The sequence below is a fragment of the Tachysurus fulvidraco genome, chromosome 13, assembly GCF_022655615.1.
Source record: "Tachysurus fulvidraco isolate hzauxx_2018 chromosome 13, HZAU_PFXX_2.0, whole genome shotgun sequence".
Taxonomy (NCBI): Eukaryota; Metazoa; Chordata; class Actinopteri; order Siluriformes; family Bagridae; genus Tachysurus; species Tachysurus fulvidraco.
Genome location: NC_062530.1, coordinates 9511407 through 9533287, shown reverse-complemented (window position 1 = coordinate 9533287; position 21881 = coordinate 9511407). Strand labels below are relative to the sequence as shown.

The 21881-nt window shown below is 37.3% G+C and overlaps 1 long non-coding RNA gene across 3 annotated transcripts; it reads right to left on the bottom strand.

The window, feature by feature from the left end:
- Positions 1-12449: 12449 nt before the first annotated feature.
- On the bottom strand, positions 12450-18585 carry LOC113646684. Of its 3 annotated transcripts, XR_007144632.1 has the most exons (8): positions 16536-18585; positions 15627-15737; positions 15161-15302; positions 14848-15040; positions 14458-14647; positions 14112-14187; positions 13855-13953; positions 12450-13228 (listed from the first exon to the last, which is right to left on the bottom strand). It is a non-coding gene; the product is annotated as an uncharacterized LOC113646684 (long non-coding RNA). The 3 variants fall into 3 exon arrangements; XR_007144631.1 differs by having other exon boundaries at positions 12450-13953; XR_007144630.1 differs by having other exon boundaries at positions 12450-14187.
- Between the last annotated feature and the right edge of the window lie 3296 nt (positions 18586-21881).

The window sequence follows — 21881 nt, the reverse complement described above, 5'->3', positions numbered from 1 at the left end:
AGTGCCTCCTCCCTGAATATCTCCCGAGTAGCCAGCAGCAGAGGAGAGCTAGCAGCAGCAGAGGAGAGCTAGCAGCAGAGCTAGCTCAATCACAACAGAACACGAGAAACCAAGTGCCTCCTTCCTGAATATCTCCCGAGTAGCCATCCCTCTAGGATCCATCCAACAACCTGACAAAGGGGACTTCCAAAAGGCCCAACAAGAAATCCTTTCTTAACTTCCTTTTCCAACAAAGAATCGACAATTTTGGGTTCTTTAACAGCAGAAGCAAATTACTGTATTATAGGCAAACGGATGAGTAGGCAACCAAGACACTCCTGTAAAAACCTTGGATAAGTCCAGCTATTAAATAATGTAAGAAGCAGCGGTTAGGATGCTTCTCAGTGCCTTTCCCAGCTTTGGAACATTGAATTTTTATTTATTTATTTATTTTATTTTAAGAACAGAAACACAATACAAGCAGAGCCAGTAGCCATTGATTATCAATCCACCAGGTCACTATCTTTCTTTTGCTGGACACTGCTGCAGAGCTTCTACAAGGAAGAGAGAAATTTAATCAAGCTTTTTATTTTCATTGCTGGCTAGCATTTAACCATTGTCAAGTTAAGAAGTTAGACCATTTGTCAGTAAATATTTCCTGCATAACGTTTCATAACAGCCTAGCGAGTCCTAGCATAACGTTACATAACGGCTAGCAAGGCATGGCATAACGCATAATAACAGCCTAGCAAGGCATGGAATAATGCATCACAACAGCCTAGCAAGGCACAGCATGACATAACATAACGCCTAGCAAGTCATGGCATAACGTATCATAACCGCCAAGCAGGGCATAGCATAACATAACATAGCCTAGCGAGGCATGGCATAATGTATCACAACAGCCTAGCGAGGCATAGCACGACGCATCACAACAGCACAGCAAGGCATAACCCAGCGTAACGCAACCCAACACGGCCCAGCAAGGCACAGCACAACGTAACCGAACACAGCCTAGCGAGGCACAGCACAACGCAACGCAACACAGCCCATTAGGGCACAGCACAACATAACACAAACACAGCCTAGGGAGGCATAGCATAATGTAACAAATGCTTATTGAGACACAGCATAACATATCATAACAGCCAAGCAAGGCACAGCATAATGTATTACAACAGCCTAGCAAGGCACAGCACAACGTAACACCTAACAAGCATGGCCCAACATATCACAACAGCCTAGCGAGGCACAGCACGATGCATCACAACAGCCTAGCGAGGTACAACATAGTGCAACGTATCCTAACATGGCCTAGCAAGGTATAGCACAATGTATCACAACAAAGCCTAGCGAGGCACAGCATAACTTATCACAACAGCCTAGCGAGGCACAACATAGCATAACGTTACCTAACATTACTAAAACATAGCCTAGTGAGGCATAGCATAACGTAACCTAACATAGCCAAGCGAGATACAGCATAATGTAACATAACGCCTAGCAAGGCATGGCATAACGTATCATAACAGCCTAGCGAGGCATAACATAGTGCAACGTAACCTAACCTGGCCTAGAAAGGCATAGCATAACGTAATGTAAGAAATTACAGAAATTGCACCCAAATTCCACTCCAAGGTACACATCTAAAAGAGCTCATTCCTAAAAAGGTTCAAGTATCATAAGGTAATACGTTTAGGACTCTAAACGTATAAACCTGATTCATTTATAAATATAGGAACGGCAGCAGGACATCAAGGATTACCATGAACAAAGGGTTTACATGACTGCGATTACCATTTAAAGTGACCATTTGGTTGACAACTGTAACAATACCAAGCCAAGGTCTGCAACAAGTAACAACAAGAATGTTTTATGTAAACACCTAGACACCTAGAATGCTTTATGTAAAATATCCCTCACTTCACTGACTGTAGGAGCCATGTTAAGTGTATGTCATGTGACTGCGGGAGAATGTGGGCGTTAGTAATTACGTAAGGTTAAAACACCTGTGTGTGGCTCTGGAAGAATGTGGGGGTGAGTGTAGGAGCACATATTTTTTGGTTGACCGTATAATCACGGTATGAGAACAATATATGCATTGAGAAGCAGTATTGTTGAACTTGAGCAAATCACTGTTATGCATTGCTATATAGAAACAGGCTTTCAAACGGATGGAGAATAAACAGCAAACTGCAAGGATGATTAACGTGTCACGAATTTATTGCTCCCTACTCAGCTCCTCGGCGGATTTAAGATCATTGTGCCGCTACACTGACAATATGAAGGATTTCAAAAGTAATCAAGACTTTGAGACAGTTTGTGTCAGAATTAATTAATGATGTTAAAAATCTGATTCCTACTCACATGTGGCTGTGGGTTTAAATACTGCTAATTTTCAGATGCTGTTACTGAGGATAGCTTGGACAGATGGTAAATTTGGCTCACACAGGTTTCTCTCATGTGGGTTTTCTATACACCTGTTTTGCGGGTTTTTTCCATGACTGGAAAAATAGTGGAATCCAAAGTAATCATCTCGATGCCCGATGACGCCTGAGATAGGCACAGGCTTCCCGTGACCTGAGTAGTTCTGATAAGCGGTAGAAAATGAGTGAGTAATCATAAAATCATAATCATTAAAAAGAAAATCATAAAATGTGTTTTATTTTGTTGCTTATGTGGTGGCAGTAATGGGCATTAAAACAGAAAAATTGATAACCAGACAACCCTAACCCCTCCTTCATCTACTTGCCAAAGCAAGGGGGATATACAGTATACACTAAATCTGGGCTGCTAGCCAAAATAACTACACCACCAGGGACTCACCCATCACATTAATTTCACAGGACATGCAGGTTTGGTTATGGCTGAGTCAGGTATCAGCCCGATGTTAATTACAAAACAGACTATTTCAAATAGCATATAAAGTTGTTTCAGATGCAAAGAACACAATCACAATAACAAAAAATCAAGAACAACAACACCCAAACCAGTCATGTGCAGTCACTGGAACCAAAGCCTAAATAAACAACCCACAACTCAAATCAAAATGTTTAGACAAAATTTAAAAAAGACAAATACCGCACACTGAATTGGGTCCAATGAAACAAACAAAAAGATCTTAGGAGAAGGAAAAAGGTAATTGAACCACGAAGAAAAAAAAGAAAGGAAAACAGCAAATAAATTTGAAAGACACAAGATAGTGACAGCTTGGTGGCTAAACATGCTAACATGCACCACTCCCAGATTATATTTTACATTTTATGGAAATTGGAGAATTATAAGCCACCAAGTATCAATGTTGGTCGATCCATAAAGAGTAATGCTGCACTGTCAATGGCAGCGAATACGCTAATACTCCCAATTCAATGGCCTGGCCTAGTTGGACAAGCCCTCAAGCCGGTCTTACTTTGTGCTGATGATCTGTCATTAAAGGGAAAATCCATTGTTCTACGAATTCCCAAGAGGAAGTGAAATGCAAACGTCGACAGTCATACAAAACCCAAAGCCTGCTTCAATGTCACTTAGCCACACATTAACTGGGTGAGTACAAAACACATAATAAAAGTTGCTAACTAAGCTATTTAAATTACACACACATGTATATGTATATGTACACCTAAAAAAAACTATGAATGTTTGTGCAAAAATATTTATTTTTCCATTACATAGTTCACATGGATATAGAACTGTAATTTTATATTTCTTTTACCTCCTTTATTGCTGTGGTGGACCTCCAGCACTGTTTTTGTTTTTGTGCTACAATAATGCTGACACACTTGATTAGCAAGACTAGGTGCACTAAAAAGTGCCAACTTCAAATTCAGCCTCCATTTATCACATCTAAGGCTTGTAAAAGACACAAATTGAGATTTATCACCTACAAGTATACCTAAACTCAACTTAATATTCATCACAAAATACTTGTCATATTATGTATTAGAAGATAGATGATAGGGAAGATCAGTAAGTTTTTTTTTCTCCAAAATTCACAAAAATAGAAAGGAACTGGTGAAAGAGTTGGAGATATTGGATTTCAAAGTATGTATATGTACCATTAATCCTACATCACCATAGCCTGAAAGGCTGTCATGTAAGGGCAATAAAATAAAAATAAAATGCTATACGTTTTTGATGCACTGAAAAGCTGATCTAATTAAAAGCTAATATAAATCTTTTTCTTAGCTATTATATTGAATTAGCCATTTAGGATAACAGAGCATACAATCTTAATGAATTAAAACTTGAATTGCATGGTGTAAATGAGGAAATGCAATGGTGGAATGTGAAAATTTAAAAAGAAAAGTTTTTTTTTTTAATTTTAGTATATATAAAACTGTGGCCAGATTTGTACATACTGGTAAGTTCATATTTTAAAATATAGAATATATTATGAACCAGTCTAGAGTTAAGATGCACATGGTAACCAGTTTGGGATTCCAGGAAATTATATCTTTTTGATGGGACCAAGAATTCCAGGCATACAAATGGTTTCCAGAAAAAAGGGTTGGTATATTGTAAAACAGGGACGTGTATATACAAATGGTACAATGACATAACTACAGAGCAGGACAAGGCCTTTTTTTTTTTTTTGGAGCGTCCTACTCTGAAAGAAAAGCAACAAAAATATACATTACTTCCTGTGAATTGACTGATACAATGTACAGTGATTATGTAAAGAATGGTTGGCAAAATCCATGTGAGGTGTTTAACAGTTTTAATAAGAATAAAAGTAAGTATAATCCAAAGCATAAAGCAAAGTAGATATAACAAGGCACAAATCCAATGGGCAAATAAAAAGGACAATAGACAAAAGTAAACCGGCAACGATAAACAGAAAACAATGGCTTGGTAACGCAAAAAGTGCTGACAATACTTCACAAAGCTATGTTGTGAAAATGCAACTTAAATCTCTGTCTTTCTGGATGTAAACCCGGAAGTGCACTGCTGCTGACCCAGTGGTGTCAACATTCGGGTGATGGCTCCTGCTGGCGAGTAGGAGACCCTGCTAAAAAAAACAGCATTTCTGGTCCAGCATAAGGTATGTTTTGCATGCTGGGACCAGCTTGGGATGGTGGTATGCTGGTCCAGCATTAGGTGCTGGTTGCTGGTGTGCTGGCTGACCAGCCTGGGATGCTGGTGTGCTGGCCGAACAGCCTGGGATGCTGGTGTGCTGGCCGAACAGCCTGGAATGCTGGTGTGCTGGCCGAACAGCCTGGGATGCTGGTGTGCTGGCCGACTAGCCTGGGATGGTGGTGTGCTGGCCGACCAGCCTGGGAAGCTGGTGTGCGGGCCGAACAGCCTGGGATGCTGGTCAACATATGATGTCTTTTGGATGCTAGTATAATCCCAGCAAGACCACAACAAAACCCATTTGTTACATATCACATATCTCATTTCTTAGTGCATATTCATAGTTAAATAAAGACCAAGACAATTTTCTAGAGAATTGCAATTCACTTTTTAATTAAGAAAAACATTCTGGATATTTCTATCAGATATATATATAAGTTTGTTCAAAGTATTTATTGGACAATGACATTTGCCATCACACTGTAATTTACACACGTGCACAAATAACTTTACACAATATAACCTTTACAACACACATTTTTGGTCTTAGCTTCCGCTCTCTCTTTTAGCGAGTAACAAGTGGTGGAGGTGCAACCCGGAGTCGTTTGCCTTTAGACAATTCCTGCTCTATGTCTTCTTTATTCTCTGAAAAATTATAGAAACAAAATAAGAAACATTTCACTAGTCAAAACATCTGCCATGCAGCCGTCATCCACGTACATCACGTATGCAAACATTCTGATTCCCAGTGATCAGCAGATTCGTCGTGTAGAAGCAGAAGCTTTTTATTTACCCCAAAACAAAATCCTAATTACGGTGGCAAAAACATGATTTTTATGTGGAGCAAATGAGATCGTGCTTTCAAATCACCTGGTTAACATTTATATCCACCATCATGACATACGTCACTTACAAACACTTCTGGTGATCACAATATCTTATAAAATCACATATCATAGCATCCTCTTTTTTTTTTTTTTAATTTCAATAATATTTAACACTCATGCTATGAAATTTAATCCTAAACATCATAAAGTCATTCACTTTAAACAATCCAATGTCATTAATCAATCTCCAATATACAATTGTGCAAAACTACATTTAAGCAATATGTCTTTGTGGCCTCGAAATAATTCTACCACTCCGTGTTTTGAATTGACCAGTACATGTAATTGCAGTCTCTTTTTCATCCAACACTGCCTCGTGGCAATCTTTAATCATATTCTGATCCGCTAACTCAGTCTTTGTTTTGTGAGATTAAATATTTCCTATTCCTTCTGTACAATTGTCCATCAGGTGTCTAGTCAACATAAGACCTTGGTTGCTCAGCCAGAGCAGTAACTTGTGCTGGATTCCACATATCATTTTGCCATACTCTGATATTTTCTCCCACTGTTAGTTTCTGCATCTGTATTGTTCCATGGTCGAACTTTTCCTTCTGCTTTTTCTGACGAGTTTCCAATGACTCTTTCACTGAAGCAGTAACTGTCTTAGGATTTAGTAATACAGTTGATGCTGGTAATCATGTTCTCACTCACCGACCCATTAGTAATTGTGCAGGGGAGACTCCTATGGTTTCCAAAGGTGTGTTCCTCAGATTCAGCAATGAAATATATGGATCCCTGTCATCAGCTTCAGTCTTTCTCAACATACGTTTAACAGTTTGTAGAGCCCTTTCAACCATTCCATTTGATTGAGCATGGTAGGGGCTTGATGTTTAATGATGAAACTCACATTCATTAGAGATCATGCAAAATTATTGTGAAGCAAATTGTGGTCCATTATCAGAAATTAGTAACTTGGGAATCCCATACCTTGCAAACTGTGACTTCAGCAACTTGATGACAGTCAAACTTCTGGTGTCATTCTTAAGCAAATCAACTTCAATGAACTTTGAGAAATAGTCCACAATGACCAAATACTCTTTTTTATTGTGTGTGAACAAGTCAACTCCAATCTTTTGCCAAGGCCTATCTGGCACACTATGAGGAGTAGTAGCTCTTTAGTCTGGTACCTTCTATGTGTACTGCACACTTCACAATGACTCACCATGTCTTCAATACTCTTAGACATACCAGGCCAATAGAGTACCTCTCTTGCTCGTCTTCTACAACTTCGATGCCTAAATGACTTTCATGAATCTTATGTAACATATCAGCTCTCATAGAAGCAGGAACAATAATTTGTTCTCCTTTGAAAAGAATTCCACCAACAGCAGAAATTTCTTCTCTGTAATTCTTTTGAATTTCTTTAGGAACTTTTTTCATTTTCCTTGGCCAACCATATTGTGCAATTTTCATCAATGTGGCATGCTTTTCTGTTTCTCTCTGAAATTCTGTTAACTTATTTTCAGACACAGGCACATTTGTTAGCAGCATATGTACCTGAGCCTCTGTAATGTCCACTTTTTCTGAAGTTTCAGTTTCTGCCAAACATGCTCTTGACAGAGCATCAGCGACATACATTTCCTTTCCAGGTCAAAATTTGACATTCAGCTGATACTTTTGCAGTCTCATGAGTAGTCTTGATTCTCTTTTTAGGGGCCTTTTCATGATTATCTCTAGTGGCTTGTGATCTGTTTGAACTTCAACCTCTCGGCCATAAACAAATTGATGAAAGCGTTCTACACCAAATACTATTGCCAGCATTTCTTTTTCAATTTGAGCATAGCATTGTTCTGTCACAGTTAATGCATGAGAAGCATATGCTACAGGCCTATCCTCTTGAAGCAAAACTGATCCTCAACCACTTTTGGAGGCATCTACAGAGACAGTTACTGGTAGGCTCACATCATAATAGCGAAGTACTGGGGTTTCTGTTAGCATCAGTTTTAGCTTTTCAAATGCTTGTTGATGTACTTCTTGCCACTGCCACTTAACTTCGTCCCTTAAAAAATCACGTAGAACAGTTGTATGCTGTGATAAATTCGGTACAAATTTTGCAAGAAATGTCACCATTCCAAGAAACCGAGACACATCTCTTTTGCACTCGGGAATTGGCATTCCTCTTACTGCTTCCAATTTAGCCATATCAGATTTCAGTCCATCCTTTGTTATAATATGACCTAAATACTTTATTTCATCCAGACAGATCTTACATTTGTCCTTGTTTAATCTGAAATTCTTTACACGTGCTCTTTCCAACACTTGTCTTAACCTGTAGTCATGCTGCTCTTTTGTTTCAGCCCATACAAGGACGTCATCAATGTATGTTTCAACTCCATCAATACCTTCAAATAACTGCTGTACCTTTTTGTGGAACACTTCCGAAGCTGAATTAATTTCAAAAGGAAACGCTAACGTCCAAATGGTGTATTAAAAGTACAAAGACAAGAGATAGCATCATCCAGGTTAATTTGCCAAAAGCCTGAGCTTGCATCAAGCACTGAAAAATATTTAGCTTTGGGCAACTTACATGTGATCTCATCAACAGTTGGCAATTGATAATGCACTCGCATCACTGCTGCATTAAGGTCACGAGGGTCTAAGCAAATCCACAGACTTAGCTTTAAGCTTTTCTCTCATGGCAACTGGTATTTTCGGTGGTGGGTGTAATTTTGGGGTAACGTTTTCATCCACTTTAATAGAATGTTCCCCTTCTAAACAACCCATGCCTTCAAACATGTATGCATACTCTGTGAATATGTCCAGGTTGTTAATCATCATTACTCTCTTTACAAGATTAAATTCTTCACATGTTTGAATTCCCAGCACTGGCTTGATTTCTGTCTTTGTCACAACAAATCTGACAATCAGTGGCATAGCCTTATATTTCATTTTATATTTCCAGGTCACACTGACCTTTCACTGAGATTTGCTCTCCTGTGTATGTAGACAGTTTCACATTTGAGTTCATCATTCTTCTTTTGCCCATTTTCTCTAACAGGCTATAGGGAATGACATTTGCTTGTGTACCTGTATCAAGTTTAAAATTCACACAAGTTTTTCTATTTCCAAATCAGTTGTCCATTCTTCTTTCAGTGATGCTTTTGTGTGCTTCAATGATTGTGCTTGCACTACTCCCACAAATAAGTCATCAAATGATCCTGTGAAGTTTCCATGCACTTTCTTAGACCTGCACATCTTTGCAAAATGATTCATTTTATCACAGTTTCTACATTGTTTGCCAAACGCTGGACAGCTACGTGGTAAATGTTCTGTTACACATCGTTTACACTTGAAACTTGCTTTCTCTATCTTGGTCTTCATTTTTCACTCATTTTTGCACAATTGTTTTTGTTTTACTGCATCAGTGTGTCTGCTCTCAGTCATAGTGAGCTGTGCTTTTTTTCCTCGTGCATTTGTTGCATCTGAGCTTTTGTCGTTTCTGCCGCGATGCATATCTGCACACATTTTCTTCACTTTTGAAGAAGAGTTGCTTCACTTTCTCTTAGAAGTCTCTCCCTTAAAGAATCCAACTCGATTTTACTGACAAGCCTGTCTCATAAGAGATTCCTCCAATTCTCCAAACTCACATGACTTTTCTCCTCAACTCCATTACATATTGACTGATTGACATTTCTCCTTGTACACATGTAAAGAACTTGTATCTCTCATGTTATGTTCTTTTTTGGATTACAATACGTCTCAAACTGTTCCATAATTTTCACCAAGTTATATCTTTCATCATCATTTTCAAAAGTAAACGTATTATAAACCTCAACTGCATCTTCACCCGCTACATGAAAAAAAGGGACGATTGCACTTTAGCCGTTCTTGTGGCATAGCCACTTGCCACAGAATATAATTCAAACCTTTTCCGAAATCGTCTCCAGTTTTCGGACAGGCCAAAGAGTCGCTCGTGCTTTCAAATCACCTGGTTAACGTTTATATCCACCATCATGACATACGTCACTTACAAACACTTCCGGTGATCACAATACCTTATAAAATCACATACAGATCATCATAACAATGATGATCTGGAACACGTGCACTTATACTAATTTCGATAAACACTGTAAGGTATATAATGTAGTCGAAAACATTGCAAGATTTATTTTTGGAAAGTGCAGGAACAACATTTACCTTCGTGAACGTATATATATATATTTTTTTTTTCTTTCATTTTCAAAAACCATCATTCTGTATGAAATATGCTGCTTCCCTCATGGAGCCCAGGAAGTCAACATTTTTTCGGAATTACTATATTTAATTTGTGGAGACACTTTAATCCCTAACGAACTATTTTTAAATGTTTTTATTCTTTGTTATTCAAAGCTTTTTGAGCTTTATTTTTTCAGTTCTTTATTCAAAATAGGGAGCAAAAGAAATAACACTTATAATTAAATATATTCCAATATATTGTGTTTTAATCTTATATTAATGTGTTTCTGTCAGGACTCAGCCTGGACTGTTGGCCATCTGCCTTTTGTTTACGTTCCTCGTCACGTGTCTGCCCCGCCTTTGTCTGCCCCTCCCTGTCTTCACACCGGTTTCCTATTGTGATCACCCTGTCTAATTAACTGTGCCGCGTTGCCTTGTGCAGCGCAGAATCAACTGTTGTCTTTTTCTGGTGTAGTCTGTGTTATGTTTCATGTTTTTCGTTATTAATCCCTGTTATTTTTGCCATGCTGCGTTTGGGTCCCTTTTATCCTGCGTTCCTGACAGATGAGTCCGCCGCACCAAGACCTAGCAGGATGGCTGTAGCTCGGACCGGCTTATCATAACAGTACACTATAAACCCTCTGCTCGGTTTTGTAACATCTTTTATGGTCTTCAATCTTAGGGCTTTTTTACATTTCTATTGTTAGAATTAAGTCAGCTACCATTTACTTGATGACTGCATTTTCAATATATTTAATAATAACCCTGCGCAAATTTGCGTAAAATCCCTGGACCTCACATCTACTAGCACCCCTACAGCTCCATTGTTCTCCTGCTTTTGTTGTGCAAACACACCCAGCACCTGAGAGGCCTGGAACATTTGCATTTGTTCACTCAGAGTAGCTCACATCCAAGGCAGGCCAAACCTCTGTGTGCGACATGGAAACCTTCAGAAACCTTCAGTCTTCTGTATCTATACAAAATAGTCTGTTTTATTTATAAAAAAAATTGTGTGAAAACAGAATGAAAAGTTGCTAATACAATGACATGAATAAAATGAAAACTTGCTAACATGATCCATAGTTATGGTCCATAGTTTTTGACATGTTTGTACACATACAGAATAAAATTATGTAATTTCATTTTCATTGGCCATCACTGAATTATAACAGCAAAAGTGAATTTTGAGATGGAACAAGAACCCAACATGCCTCCACGGAAGATGCACCATGGTACTGGGAAGCCCTGTCTGAGCCAGATGGCAAAAGACAGCACTGTATGGGTAGAGGTGGACATTGGAACGTCCCACACACACACGCACGCACACACACACGCACACACGCACACACGCACACACACACACACACACACACACACACAGGTACGGGTGGTTTATTAAAACTTTTTTCCAAAATAAGTACCACACTGAGTTATGGGGACACTCCTTCCCCATTGTCATAGAGATCAATAAGTAATATTAAACTACTCCTTATGGCATGGGCTAAAATTCTGACTGCTCAGAATTCAGTTTGAGTGAATCAGTCTTGAAATATTAAGACCTGACATTCTACAGGACTGTGAGGACAGGGCGGGAGTATGCGGAGTGGGCGGGAGTGGGCGTATCCTGAATTAGTCATGACTTATGAGGACTTACTGTAGTTAATCTGAGCATCATCTAGCATACATCATTAACCATGAGAATCATACATTGCTTAATTTCAAAACTTCAATATAAGCATATAGAAAAAACCCACTTAATTAGCAAGCGTTGATCTTGTGAGACAAGTCAGAAAACAACCATGGGTTTGTAATCTGAGAGGAGGGTGTGAAATATGGAGTTATTTAGCTATAAAAATTTAAAAAACTGAATTAAAAAGCAAAAGGAAAGTAGACTAGATAACAGTATCCCCAGTAAGAATAGACCTATTCATGCATGCATTTGTTTAGGAATGAGAGTTAAATACGTTACTGAATAGTTTGAGATTATGTTTTTATTGTAAGTAACAGGTATTTCTCATCATGAACCTTGTATTTTTTTCCATAGAAATATACTGAATTTATTCATTATAATTAACTACACAATTTTTAAATAAAGCAAAATACTGGTATTTGATGGCATTTCCCTGTGATTGTGAACAGTATTAAAATAAATTTAGCTCAAGAATTATTATTAGTGTCTAAATGAGCATATATATATATATATATATATATATATGTATATATATATATATATATATATATATAAATATATATAAACATATATATATATATCTCACACCTCCAGGGTCGGGGTTCGATTCCCGCCTCCGCCTTGTGTGTGCGGAGTTTGCATGTTCTTATGATCTGGTGGTTTCTGTGTCTTGATAGACGGACTATTTTCACCATCACTATTATGTTCAGAGTCCGGGACAAAGCCATCAGAAAATTCAATGAGCAAAGATTCGGAGCATGGAGAATACTGTTCATAAGAGCTGGTTTCTTCTAAACTTGAAAATTCAACCTCTGGCTAAAAAGACATCAGTAATAATAATCTTGTTATTATTAAAAACCTAAGAAATACTGTACTTTGCTTATAGTTCAACACAGTTTTCATGTAACAAACAAAAATGTTAACAGTTTGTGTCATACTAAAGAAATTAACATACCATTTTCATATTCTTCAGGAAACAGCTTTTGTGCCATGATCTTGAACATACTGAAAAAAATCTGCTTGTATTTAGTTTAGAATTAATCAGATCACTGCACAAGTTTCTATTAATTGATTCTTTTATTTATTTAAAAACAATAAATAAAGAAACAAATGGATATGCCTGGAAAATACAGTTTATAATTCAACTGGACAAAAAACATTTATAGGACAAATCTGTTTTGTTTTCTAAAGGTCAAGAACACAGATACAAAACATGTACATGTATTCAACCGTATTATATATATATATACTTATATATACTTATATATAATATATATATATATATATATATATATATATATATATATATATAAGTATAGTATAGACATATATACTTGCATTTGCAAGTAAAACCAAGCCATTTTAGACTTGACACAGGACCAATACAATCGTAACAAGAATCCAAATTGGAGATAACTGCACTGTGAACTTGATGGTGGCACTGTAAGGGAGAAAGATAAAACAAAACAAAAAAAATAAACAAAAAAAGTTGGTTTATTATATCATTTATATGTAAACTTCACAGTGAATTTCTTTCGTGGAAATTTTCTATACAGTCAATTTAACAAACATTGCTGTTTATTCTTTAAACTTTAAATGTAAACTAATTTACGTTCTCTTTCTCTGGTGTGTATGTTTTCATCATGGCTGTTCACAAGCAGGCTAGGGTTAGAGAAAAGCAAGCAACTGAAAAGGACATGGCTAGCAACTACGATTTGTATTGCAATCTGTATGTTTTGGTACTATGCAGCAAACTATGAATGTCTTGCATTGGTGCACATACTCTGAAGACGTCCCATAAGGATCACGTGTTGGGTCAATAGGCAGAGAGTAGCTGGTCTTTAGTGGATGTTGGAATGCATTCGACTGCATGAGTGTTTACACTTTGAAATACGATCCAATCTGATGTGTATTCCACTACCTCTGGAAGTGGTTGAAAGTGGACAGGCTCAAAGCATTTTAGACCTTGTTTACTCCTGTATTTAGCTTTATCCACTGCTAATGAGACTGACAAAACGCATCTTAATACCGGGTGTAAATGAAGCTTAAAATGCTGCCACAACCAACCTGGCAGGTTTTCATCAAGTGTGTAAAATATAACGGTCCTCATAGTGTAAACTGTCCTTACATTTCATGTCAGCGTCACGCCCATACCCCAACACACATCTAATGGAAGTGAATGAACAGAGAGAGGTATATTTTACTCAAAGTGGGAGTTGTCACAACAACGTCTTTAGAACAGCAGTCCAGGTAAAACAGTCTGGTATGATGCTCAACCCTCCCACATCCAACACTGTCAGGGTCAAGAAAGAAAATATGCTAACTTGCGTTCTCTTTCTCTGGTGTGGATGTTTTCACTCTGCATTCATGCAAATCCACCGATGTCTCTTCACATAATTCCTGTAAACATGAGAAAGAGAGGTACAACAGTGAGGAAATAATATTAGCCATGTAGTCAACACAACTAATTCTAGTGCTCAGTGTGATGCACAAGTTCTAATGAATGAATTAACCATCATGACTGTCCACAAGCAGGCTAGGGTTAGAGAAAAGCAAGCGACTGAAAAGGACATGGATAGCAACTACGATTTGTATTCTAATCTGTATGTTTTGGTACTATGCAGAAAACTATGAGTGTCTTGCATCGGTGCACATTCTCTCAAGATGTACCATAAGGATCACATGTTGGGTCAATAGGCAGAGAGTAGCTGGTCTTTAGTGGATGTTGGAATTGTTTTGGTACTATGCAGCAAAGTATGAGTATCTTGCTTCGGTGCAAAATATGCTGACTTATGTTCTCTTTCTCTGGTGTGGATGTTTTCACTCTGCTCAATTCCACCGATGTCTCGTCACATAATTCCTTTTAACGTGAGAAAGAGAGGTACAACAGTGAGGAAATATTAGCCATGTAGTCAACACAACTCATTAACAGCTTTGTAGTGCACACAGCATACATGGATTTATCTGCTTCACTAAAAACTGAAGAAATAAATTTAATGGATAACACACTACAATATGGTTTATTTAAATTAAAAATTATGTTAGAGCGCACATACTCACCCTTGAACACCATGGTCAAGAAGAATCCCCATAGTTGTAAGTTACCTCCTCACCTGGAAAGATATCCCTAATACTAAAAAGGCACAGGTGTGGTGTCCCATTTACAATTATTGTTTTTACTTTACAGTTTGGATTTCTGTGAACATCATTCACCAGTCGTCCAAGTCTTCCGTCCTCTTTTGAAGCATCAACGCTGAGAGAAAAATTGTGCAGCGAACAAAAGACAAAAAACAATATATATTTTAAATATAAAAAATAAAATAAATATAAACAAAATAAATTAAAAATAGAACCAAAACAACAGCCAACTTACCAATAAGATGTTCCATTCCATGTAAAGTCAAACAAGTAGTTGCTTTGAAAATCTTTAACATGTTTACTTTGAGAGAGAATCCCATGGTATTCAACTACAAAGGTGGATGGTTCAATATGTTTCAGAGCAAACACACCCCTCCCTAACAATGCCAAAAAAAAAAATCAAGTTTACCTATTTGTTATACAATTAACCAACTTATTCTTTCAAATCCTGTAAAAGAAAGGATAGTTATCAGGTACAGTAAATGAGGATAAAAAAACAGGGAATTAAAAAACAGTCAAGCATTCACCATTATTTCAACCCTGTGGTTTTTGGTTACACTATTCTCTGTAAACTATAAATTAAAAATGAGAAATTGTTTTGATTATTTTAACGTTTGACTCTTCAACATGCATGCAAAATATGTGGCATCCTGGGGTAAGATGTGTGAATGTCAAAGTACTATTTGTGACGCACAACTTACCTTTAAATGTGTCAATTTCTCGTCCCTCAATGAAGGCTTTGTCTTTGCCTGATATGATGGTTTCTTTTGAATCCTGATCAGGCTTCACTCTCTTTTTTCTTACCATTCTGACTGAAAAATATCCAGTATGTGGTCTTTATAACTTCTAGTTATTAATTCATTTAATGTTTATTTGTATAGTACTTTCTATACATATCATTTCAAAGACATTTTACAGACAAAATGATACTACTTTATGATTAAAGTAAAGTGGTCATCAGATGTTATGTCAAATTAATGTCCATATTTCAGGTAATAACGGTATTCAAGCAAGATGAACATGATTATATCAGTATCATATATCAGTACATTATTGTCAGACTGTAGAGAAGTCTGTTTCTCTAAATATACAATTTACAATGTAAAATGTAGTTAATAATACAAATGGAACTCATTGTGTCTCACACACACACACACACACACACACACATTATATATATATATATATATATATATATATATATATATATATATATATATATATATATATTTGACAAACTATCATGATAACATAGTAAGAATGATAAAATTTGCATTAAAATTACTTATAAATTTCAAATAAACTGTTAATTGCTGTATTCACTCAAGCATTCATGACAACAAGAATATTCTTCATGAACATTTTATTATGTCTATAAACAACTGGTGAATTTCATTTGTACAAAAAACTAAGTAAAAAATACAAAATTACTGTAATTTATTCGCACGTTGCACCTAAAACCAATTAAAGCTCAGACACAGTTTTATGTGATAAGTGCTAATTAGCTTGTGTAGCCGACATGCGCAGACAAATTAAAGTTAGTTTACAACACCATCCGAGTAAATCATTGGACAGAACTATAAATATAGAGTGAATAAACAATTACTTACCTTTAACATGAGGAAGTGACACTCTTCTGTGGTGAAGTTCGCTGTAATTCAGCTAATTAACTTAATTAGAATTAATTTCTCCACAACACGTCGCGTCTGCAGCTGATTTGCACTGATTTTGACTGACATTCAATGCAGCCAATCGCTGACGAGGATTCCGCACCACGCCTACGCAGCGCTGACTTTGACGGACATTAACCACAGCCAATCGCTGACGAGGATTTCACACCACATAGAACTGATTGGCTGAAATTTTAATGAGCTGCAATAGCGGGAAATTATACACACGGAACATACACTGGACACACTCCGAAACTGGTACAACCGAGTTATGAGGACTTTTAAAGAAAACGCGGGAGGAGGTTCAGCACACCCTCATGAGTCATGCTACACTGCTCGAATTATGAGGACATCGGCACTGTCCTCATTGTTATGGTGTGTCCTCATAGTGCTGGTACGTATTCAGGTCATTTGTCCTCATAATCCGGCCGCACCAACGCGTGCACACACACACACACCACTCAAAAACATGCCATAATTTATTGTAAATAAAACTTCCTTTACACCTTTGGTTTTAATGCAAAGAAACCCCACGTACTGTGGTTTTGTCCGACGTACTGTGACAGTGTTAAACTATTTTTTTAAGTCCAAAAGTGCTGTGGCTAAGAAGACTGTTTTAAAATATAACAAAAACCTGACGTACTGTGGTTTTGTCCGACGTACTGTGACTGTGTTATGTTTTAAACTGTTTGTGAGTTTGTGTGTTACTGTTTGTGAGTCGTTCTGTTTGAGAGTTGTGAGTGTTAATTGTTACTGTAGTTGACCTCGAGACCAGACAGAGTGTGTCTGTGTCCGAAGCAGTGAGACTTTTGAGTTTAAAAGCCCGACGTATTGTGGCTGTTTTGTTCATTTGTGTCCGAAGTACTGGAGCTGTGAATAGATAGACTAACGGTTAACTAGATAGCTTATAGTCACATAAACTGTGCAAAGTTTAAAGACTAAGATTTAAGGAAAGCTGTGAGTTTCTAAAAATGGAACAGCTGATTGTTAAGTACATCGCTAAACACAGTTCTCAGGGAATGTTTGATGGAATAGAGAACACTGTGGATAAACCGTATGAGTGGGCTATTTCTAAGTTTGAAAATTACCCTAAAATGCCCAAGAACAAAAAAGGACAGATTGCCAATGCACTGCAAGCAGTTCTTGCATCGTATAAAGTCACTAGAAAGACTTTAAATGCATTAAAGTCTGAAAACGAGCAAATGCAATCTCGACTAGATGATGGGATAATCTCTAAAAGAGATTACCAGACTAGTGAGATAATCTGGAAAGAAGAAAAGATTAGGATGCAGAATGAAATTGTACACCTTAGAACTAACAACAGCATGCTTAGTTCATCTGTGGAAACACTGTTCAAAGATTTAGAGGAAGCAAAGTCTGCTTGTCAATTCCTTTTAAAAAATGGCAAAACTGAAATTAGCACCAGTAAAACATTTGTATGTGGTATGTGGAGTAATCAAGTTACTGACATGTTAGACAGTGATGGGAACTCAGAAAGAGATTCTCAGTCAGTCAGCAGTCAATACTCTGACTGTACAGTTAAGTTCCCCATGGCTCCAGTTCACTTGACTATGACTATGCGTGCTAATGAAGAAGAGGAGGAACCAATGACCTCTACTATGGTCAGAGGGTTTAATCCCAATGAGCTAGAAGCTGTGATTAAAAGTATTGGTAAATTTGATCCTGCCAAACAAGATCCATTAGATTTTCTTAAAGTTCTGGAGCAATATGCAGATATTTACAAATTCACAGATGGTGATGCATGTGTGCTGTTAATTGTGTGTTTGCCTGACACTTTGTCTGGAGCGTTAAATCAGAAAGTCAAAACTAAAACTGCCAATAAGTTAGAGAGGAAGCAGGCACTGCTTGAAGTCCTAGGTGTGATGTCCATTAACTGGGATATCTGATGTGCACATGAGGAAAGGAGAGCATCCTGTAGCATTTTCAGAGCAATTATTGGAGGCATTCAAAACTTTCAGTGGCAATCCTGACATCACTCAGAATGATGGCAGTTTTAAATCTGCTTTGATTAACAAATGTGACTCACACACCCGTGCTGCTGTGTCAATGTTTGTAACTCATCTCTCTGATTATAACATCATTGCTAAAATGACAGTTTTTCAACAACAATGCTAACTCAGAGAGGTTTCAACAGTAGGTGTTAAAAATCTCAATAAGAATAGAGCCAGCCAGGTTTCCTGGAAAAATGAGAACTACACTACTGCAGATAGAAAGGAAAGACTACCCTCTCGTAACCCTGATAACCCCCTGGTGTGTTATTCATGTGGCAAAGAGGGACATATTTCACTCACTCACTCACTCATTTTCTACCGCTTTATCCGAGGACATATTTCAAGGGGATGCAAATTTTCCCTTAAGAGATCAGGCCCCAAAACGGTTTTACACCAGTTACAGACTACAGTAAACAGACTGAGAAAGGAGCTCAAAAATCTGTGTAAATCCTTGCCTGGTATTTTCACCAAATTTTTGTGTGCTGTGTTAAAAAAAGGGGGGGGGTATAAATTCATTATGTTTTTCAAGTGTTTTTATGTTGTATGTGTTTGTAATGTTTTTTTGTGTAATGTGTTTAAAAAAAGGGGGGGGGAGGTTAAACTCATTATGTTTTCAAGTGTTTTTCAGGTCAAAAAGAAATAGATGTGGGGATGGACAAGAATGGCAGCTCTTGTGACAGCAGTGCCCAACGCTGTCCCAAAGTGCTTATCTACAATGGATCCAGGTTCCGGGCTTGGTGAAACTTACAGCATGATCTCCAGACCCAGATGAACAGTGTAACAGGAATGTATAAGGTCTTCTTGACAACAGCGTTCCTGAGGTATCACAGTGATGTTGCAACAAGTTCATAACCTCCTCAGAGAACATCTTCAAGTTAATAATCTCAAGGATTGGGAAGGATTTGAAAAATTGTTTGAAAGGATTCTAAGCGTGGACAATTTGGGAATATTACAGAAGAATGTATTAAAGAATGGACTTTAAGGACTTTTAGGTTTATCACACAGTTACCATCAGGAGAATGGCAAGGACTGGACATAGAATGCTGTGACAAAACTACATTGGTTTTATTTGCAAGTTTGAAAAACAACCATTATGTGGGGCACCCCACACCAATTATGAGGCTTGTGAAATAAATCTAACACATGTCCACAATAAGTTTACAAGAGTAATAGTTTCACACAGGAAAACATGTCACCACAACTCATGATCACTTTTCTGTCTTTGTTAATGATAACCAGACACTTTGTTAGATTAACGATACCTCATTTTGTATAACACCAGATACAGCTTGGTCAATAGGACTGTATTACTTTCCATATGTGAATATCACCCAACAAACGCTGTCATTGAATCCAGAGGAACAACTAGGTTTTGTGGAGGATATCCCAGAATTTGATTTTGAGTTACCAAAGTTGGATAATATGCTAATGTCGCTAATGCAGAGAAAAGACAACCATATTGTTAAAGCTCAACAAGGTCTTGTGGGAAAAGATGATGTTTTGACTAAACAAATGCATGGTGGTGATTTGGTTATTGCCTATTCTGATCTGATTTGGGATGTAACTTTCAAAACTGCTGTTTGTGTATGCATCTTTCTCATTCTTTGTCAATGCATTATGTTATGTTGGATGTGTACTATATTGAAACGGCAAATTGCAGATAATTCAATGATCAATGTAGGACATTCTCGTTGGCTGTGATGGTTTATGAATGTCTCTGCTCCAAACCCAAGTAATATTTTACATAGAACCAAATTTTAAGAAGAAAACCTGTGACATGTTTGCCTTATGTTTGCCTCCTTGAATGGAGCTAAAACCAGTGTGCGTGAGGTGAAGTTCCGATGACATGTAAGATTCTCTGAGGGCTGAAGGGGAACAACCTAAAGCACGGCTTCGCCGACACTGGGCACCTGCCCAAAAATGGGAGGTGTGATCTGTATTCAGGGCCAAAAGCATCAAAGGGGGGACTGTAAGAAATTACAGAAATTGCACCCAAATTCCAGTCCAAGGTACACATCTAAAAGAGCTCATTCCTAAAAAGGTTCAAGTATCATAAGGTAAAAAGTTTAGGACTCTAAACGTATAAACCTGATTCATTTATAAATATGGGAACGGCAGAAGGACATCAAGGATCACCATGAACAAAGGGTTTATGTGATTGCGATTACCATTTAAAGTGACCATTTGGTTGATAACTGTAACAATACCAAGCCAAGGTCTGCGTGACCGCAGTGACCGTGATTACCATTTAAAGGAACTATTTGACTGATAACAATTGTAACAATAACAAGACAAGGTATACGTAACCGTGATTAACATTTAAAGACATCTGGCTAAATAACAAGGTGTGACCCAGCCATTTGGGAGACACTCAGATCTTGCGCTCAATACACCTTCAAAGTAGAATCTCATTTAAACTACAAAGAGGAAAACAGTATAAAATGCGTGAGCAGGATTTGCTCTGGGTTCTGACCGACTCCGACGAACCCAAAGTACGCCATGTATTTTGTCACTGCTATGCTGGAATAAACTTCTTGTTCTTTATTAAGATCTTCAACATCATCGTCTTATTTTTACACAACGCATTTTTTTCTTACAGATGTTTAAACACCTCATTCATTGCCAGTGTTGTGCTAGTTACTAAGAAATAGTAACTAGTTACAGTTACTAGTTACTTCATTCAAAAAGTAACTCAATTACTTTGTTTATTACTTACACCAAAAAGTAATGCATTACTGTTAAAAGTAAAATTTTAGATACTTTTTTAAAAAATGTTCTTTAATGTTCCCATTAATGGATAGGACCTTTGAACCAGAAAGACACAGCTTACATTTAACTAAAAGGTTTTTGTCTTTATGCTCAACTAAAGTGAAATAATGAGCATATTTCCATTTTGAGAAACTCTTCTTGCTCTCGCCTTGACTTGCCATTACTGCCGCGCGTACAGTTCATAAAAATGGGTTTAATAGGAAAAATGACAAAGGGCTGGTCACAATAGGAACATGGAAAACAAAACACAGAAACAGAACAATAAGAAAAATTCCACAGCAAACATCTTTAACCTCCTACGACCTGGTGTCCACATACGTGGACATCACTGCATCTAAAATGCAAGGCCAAGCCAAAGCTCGGGTCTTAGGAGGTTAAAGCTACATTTATTTGTGTTTAATCAGGCACTTTATACAAGGTATAAATTAATTTGTATTTAACATGAGTTTGAATTTAATTGATTGATTATGAACACATTCCTAATTATTAAAATGTATGCAGAAAA